At 40.8% G+C, this 6,000-nt stretch overlaps 1 protein-coding gene across 5 annotated transcripts in view; it reads right to left on the minus strand.

Moving 5' to 3' along the window:
- Positions 1-2,670, minus strand: part of trps1 (trichorhinophalangeal syndrome I) — a 117,329-nt gene extending 114,659 nt beyond the window's left edge. The window contains exon 1 of one of the 5 annotated variants that reach the window (XM_076754498.1): positions 2,237-2,670. The gene's annotated coding sequence lies outside the window, so the exon portion shown is untranslated. The other 4 variants (XM_076754503.1, XM_076754502.1, XM_076754499.1 and 1 more) reach the window with 4 other exon arrangements.
- Positions 2,671-6,000: the final 3,330 nt, after the last annotated feature.

Consider the following 6,000-nt stretch of genomic DNA (forward strand, 5'->3'; position numbering starts at 1 on the left):
TGCCTTTGTGGATGTCGAGCGGCTGAATCATCATCATCAATGTCAAGTTACAGAGAACAAAATTTAAGAAAAGCAGGAGAAAAAGTTGGAAAAGTCCCACACGGAGCTACACGCCACAGAAATTTACCGGCGACTAAATTTTAATGGAGGCAGAAATATTTTCTATTATAAAACTTTGCTACCTTGATTCAGCTTTGACAACATTTTTGTGGCCTTGTAAAGCCTTTTGTTGTCATAAAAACAACCATTTGTCACGACCCTAAATCTTCCAGAAGACGAGTGGCTTCCACTGCTGTCTGTCCTTCATGTGAAAGTGCTTAAAAAGTCCAAACAAGCACTCAGCGTTTACAGCTCCAGGATTACTCGAGCCGTGTTGCGACGCCGCTTGTAAAACTGCAAACTAAACCTGAAAAGTTTCGTCCATCACTTTGTCTTTTCTCCCTCGCAGTTTTGCACATCGAAGAGCTGCCGAGTGCAAAGTTATTTTTTGCCACAGAAAACTTTTCAGCAAATACTGGAAGCAACTTTTAAAGACTTCAGTTTAAGCCTGCATTTTTTTTTTTGTTAAAGCACTTTTTAAAAACACATGTCACCTCTCAGCAGGATTTCTGCTTGACGCTGAAACGCTGCGAAGCCAAAGGTGTCGATACTCGCTTTATATTTACAGGACTTTAGAAAGAGCCGACAAAAGTTGTGCAACTCCACAAGGTTATCCAGTGAATACACGAATTAATCACTTAATAAAATACAAACTGTCCGCTTTTCTAACAACTGTGAACAAGTGTGGGGTCAGAGCAAAGTCTCGCGGGCCTGCTCTGCCTTTAAAAAAAATGACTGAGGTTATCTGTTGAATAAAAGTCGGTCCACACATCAGCAGCTCTTTGGGGGCCAGATCTGGAGAACTGTGAAGGACTATGTAAAAAGCTTCCTTGCAGTGTGTGCCTCATTGTACTGGCTTCACATACTCTGCTCTCCCCACAGAGTTGTCATGCCTACCCGGCTCCCTTATCTCAAAGGAACATCACAGTTTCTTACAACAGGGGAGGAGGAGGAGGAGGGGGGGGGGACTTTTTCAAAGTTGAGTGGAAATGCAACTCAGGCTTCCCGGCAACACTCAAGAAAAGTTTCAACAACAAGCAAATAAATAAACGCCAGATATTTGAGCTAATAAGTACTTGTTGTTCTTTCAAGCTGATAAGACAGGATGTTTGGGGATCCTTCACGACATCCACCATGCGCTCTCGAGCTTCCTAACAATGAAAGAGGTGCAAAAAAAAAAAAAAAAAACAGCGCCATATCGGCTGGAAACCGCTTGATAAACACAGACTCTTTGATCTCGACTTGCACCACTTCTCCACTTTTCAGCCCCGCGGATTGAAGCATCAAACTGAGCTCATCCATCGGCGCAGAAACTCTTTCCCTCGTTTCTGCTCGACGCGCGGCGTTCACAGGACCGACAAAATGTGAACTTGAGTATCAAGTTTGCACTCAACAACAGTCATGAAAAAGTTATCAATGAAAAGCAGGGAAAAAGTCACACACAGAAGTTACACAGGAGCGAAATATCCCTCTGAGTCCACCGGCTGCTGGCAGCTCAGTCAGGATGCGGCTGATCGGAAATTAATGTCAGAAAAAACAAGAAAGAAAACTTTAAAAGGAAAAAAAAACAAAACAACAACAACAACACAAACCTACTTGAGGCGACTAAGTCACTCCGCGTCCCCTCGCTGTTGGCTTCACACTCAGTCTTAAATCAAAGCAGCAGCCGTCCCCCAGCAGCCCCCCAATTTGTATTTGTGTAGCGTTTGGGTGTCCTAACCTAAATGTAAATTGCCATGTGAATTGAAAGCGGCGCTGCTCTTTTTCCTCTCTCTCATTCAGCGGATCCCTCTTTCCTGACCGACGCTGCTCAGGCCGTTAGTTACATAAGACGCAAACCGACCGCTGCCCGTCGTAAAACTACTAGCGGCTAACAGCAATATTTGCCTCCTAAACGCACCACTGATAGCCCGGCTCCCCTTCAGCACGACCAAACCTCATTTTCCCTCTGATCCGACAGCATGCATTTCGCCATCTGCAACTCCAACCGTGCACCGCCGATGCGTTTTTTTTTTTTGTTTTCTTTTTTTTTTTTTCTTCTTCTTCTTCTCTCGTTTACAATGTCACTGCACCAACTGGCAGAGAGGGCTGTGTGCATGGTGTGCATTTGTGTGGTGTTTCTTTTGGTGCTGCTTACCTGTTGATCAAAATAAGCATTAGCCTCTTTTCTCTCAGTGTGTGTCTCTTTCAGCAGCCTGTTAAGATGGTGGCTGGCTGGCTGGCTGGCTGGCTGCTTCGTCTCTTTGTGGGGTTTTTGTTTGTTGATGATGTCGGACGGGGTGACTGTGTCTTGGCTGTCTCTTTTTTTCTTTGGTCTGAGAGGGAAAGAGAGATAGTTAAGGCTTCGCGGCAGCACTGATACCGACAGATTAGTGAGTTAGGTTGGCTCTGGTGTTGTAATATTCCGATGTTATAGTATGTTATTCAGCCGCCCAGAGCCCGGATTTGCTGGCCACAGCAATCCAAAGCAGAGCAGCTCGTTATCTGTAATTTTTTGTTCAGACTAGTGTTATCGCTTTGCTGTGACAGGACCTCTCTGCCTGTCTCTCTGTAGGCTGTGGGCATTACGTCAGAGGAGGAAGACACAGCAGCTCTATTAATATCGAGAAGCCACCCGAAGACTGACTCTTAAAGTGACACACACTGTAATCTCACTTATTTACACTGTTCACGCTAAACCAAATCAACTGCGCGACCAAAATAAAGAGCACTAATTCTTAAAGGGACACACGCCGCCATCAATTATTTAAACAGTTATTCAACAAAATTAACTACTCTGACAACATAAAGAACAGTGACTCTTAAAGTGACACACACTGCAGTCACCTGTTTAAATAGTTATTAAATGAAACCAACTATTCAGATAACGTAAAGAACTGTGGCTCTTAAAGTGACACACACCCAGTATCACTTATTTAATTTGTTGTTAAGCAAAATCAATGGCTCGGATAAAATCAAGAGCATTGACTCTTAAAGTGACACACACTGTGGTCCCACTTATTTACACAGTTGACCAAAAGAAAGCACTGATTCTCAAAGGGATCCATGCTACAATCAATTATTTACAAAGTTATTAAATATAATCAACTACTCAGGTAAAATCAAGAGCATTGACTCTCAAAGTGACACGTTCTGTGGTCTCACTTATTTACACAGCTCACACTAAACCAAATCAACTGCTTGACCAAAATAAAGACTTAAATAAAGACTACTTAAAGGGACAGACGTCACAATCAATTATTTAAACAGTTATTATACAAAATCAACTACTCTGATAACATAAAAACAGTGACTCTCAAAGTGACACACACTGCAATCTCACATATTTGGACTGTTGTTAAGCAAAATCAACTGCTCAGATAACTAAGAACAACAACTCTCAACGTGAGGCACACCCAGGATCATTTATGTGAATAGTTATTAAATAAAATCAATGACTCAGATAAGATCAAGAACAGTGACTCTTAAAGTGACACACCCAGTATAACTTATTTTAAGTTATGAAACCAAATCAGGTTCTCAAATAAGATCGATAGCACCAGCTCTTAAAGTGACACATACTCAGAATCACTTATTTAGTTATTAAATAAAATCAGCTACTCGGATAAAATCAGTACGGCTGACTCTTAAAGTGACACACACCCAGTATCACTTATTTAAATATTTACTGAACCAATCAACCACTTCCCTAGATGTCAGGAAACAAAATCAGCGACTCAGATAAAATCAAGTCAAGTCATTGAAGAGGATTGAAGGTAGGTTGAAGTTTGTTTTTAAGCTTGTGGCATCTGTGTGCATGCACAAATGAAACTAAAAACCGCAGTGGCTCTGTAAGAGATTATTGGCACCCTCTCATCAAAACACTGCTCTGCAGCACCACTACTGGTCTAAAACCCTACAAGGTAGCTTTAAGTCTGCAACGAAACACTTGTACATATTGACATCCTTTACTCCAGTAAAAATAGCAATGATGTCATGTTAACATACTCCAAAATCCTGCATTTAAATGTATAGTATTAGCGGCAAAATGTACTCAGATATCACAGCTGAAGGTCCTCTTTCTGAAGAAGGCAGTTTGTTGAATAACAGGATGATATAATGTTTCATGCATTTCTGATATGGGCTGATCTTATCATTGCAGCACACTGTGTTTAAGAATGATGGTACAAATAAGACAGTGACGCTTCATAGAAATTTACATTACTTAATTGAAAAAACTTTTATGAGTAAATGAGCTATTTATTTGATACTTGACCACCTACAGTTTTCTACCATTTACAGTATATATGCACCAACCTCTTGGCTCTGGCGGTATTTAAAAAGACCCTTCAATGAACCCTTAAAATAAACATATGCAAATATTTTTATTACAGCCTTTACAAGCATTTAAAATGTAAATCAATCTTTCACAGCCTGAAAATACATGTAAACTCAAGGTAATCTCTCAGCAGGTCCAAACTCATATCTTCAATCAAAACCTCAGGAAATGTTTTATTTATTTATTTATTTTTAATGCGTTTAATCTGAACCAAATTTGATGTGGTCTCTCCTCTACACTGTAAGATCAGAGGTGCATACATATTAATGACTCTTATCTGGTATCACTACCTATTTAACCAGAGGGCAAAGGAAACCTGGGCCAGCATGATCAAAATCTCCATCAGTAAATGGATTTCTAAAATGCTAATTTACCCAGCGCTGAGCAGCCAGAGCATCTACTGGGAAGCTCGATACAGTCAAGGCAATCTAGCAACTGTCTCAATATCAGCTTCTGTCTTCTTTTAAATCAGCATCCTTGTCGAAAACAGCAGACTACAGAACTTTTGGTCAAATATTATATAATGTAATGGATGCTTTTATTCGAGCCATCTTACAGTGTCCATGAGTGCATGCAGTTTGTTGGTATGGTGTGTTTTGGTATGGGAGGGAAGGTCAAATGGAAACCAAGCAACACAAAGACAAGATGAATGTTAATGAAATAGAAATGCTGTTGTTTGATTTACTGGAGTATTGCAGATTCACTCTGGCCTTCAGATTTTTTTATGGTGACCATAATGCAAAAATAATCAAAGAATAGTTTACAGGAATGTTGAGGGGGGGCTGAATGACATAAATAATGAATATACCCTCGTTAGCTCAGTATGAAAGCCAAGCTGTTGGCTAAGTCTCTCACCCTTCCCTTCACAGTCCTTCTCCCATTGCCCCACAGGGAGGAAGCCACTATGAATTTTTTTTTTAGCCTCTTTTTCAAACACTGCCCTTCACAAGCCAAAGGTAAGAATTTTTTGCTAACAAAGGCAATACTGCAGCCTCGAGGCATATGCACTGCTGGATCCACCACCTCCTGAGTGGTGCAGGCTTTGGACGGACCACAGAGAAAGAGTCACATTGAAGAAATAATACACCTGCCACCTGCCGCAGTCTTGTACATACAATTCCCATTGATTTCTTTTTTGAAATTTCCCATTTTCTGGCTTTCCTCCATTATTTTCTTCATTTCTTCAATTCTTTCTTCAAGCAAGAGAATGTGTATTCCAGTCCCATAGTAACTAATATTGTCTCATTGGTGCAGAAAATCTTGTGTTTTCTGCACCCAACAACATGGGGTTGATAAAATAATACACATCTGCCTGTGACGAGACTGTCCAGACTGTCTATTGATCACAGGCACTGTCTGTCTTGTTGTGTACTGCTTCAGGTACTCGTCTTGTGTTGTCATTATCATCCCTGTGTTTTCATTGCTGTTTGAGTTCTGTAGTCACAGCTCTCTTTTTTCTGTGCCTCCTCCATGTGCTGTCTAAATGAATAGACTCTTCATCTGTTTTCAAGGTAAACTGTATATGCCACATCCCTATCACTTCTCCTTGATCTGCTGTCTCTCACAGCCATTGAGGGAGACTG

Source organism: Chaetodon auriga, chromosome 17, assembly GCF_051107435.1.
Source record: "Chaetodon auriga isolate fChaAug3 chromosome 17, fChaAug3.hap1, whole genome shotgun sequence".
NCBI lineage: Eukaryota > Metazoa > Chordata > Actinopteri > Chaetodontiformes > Chaetodontidae > Chaetodon > Chaetodon auriga.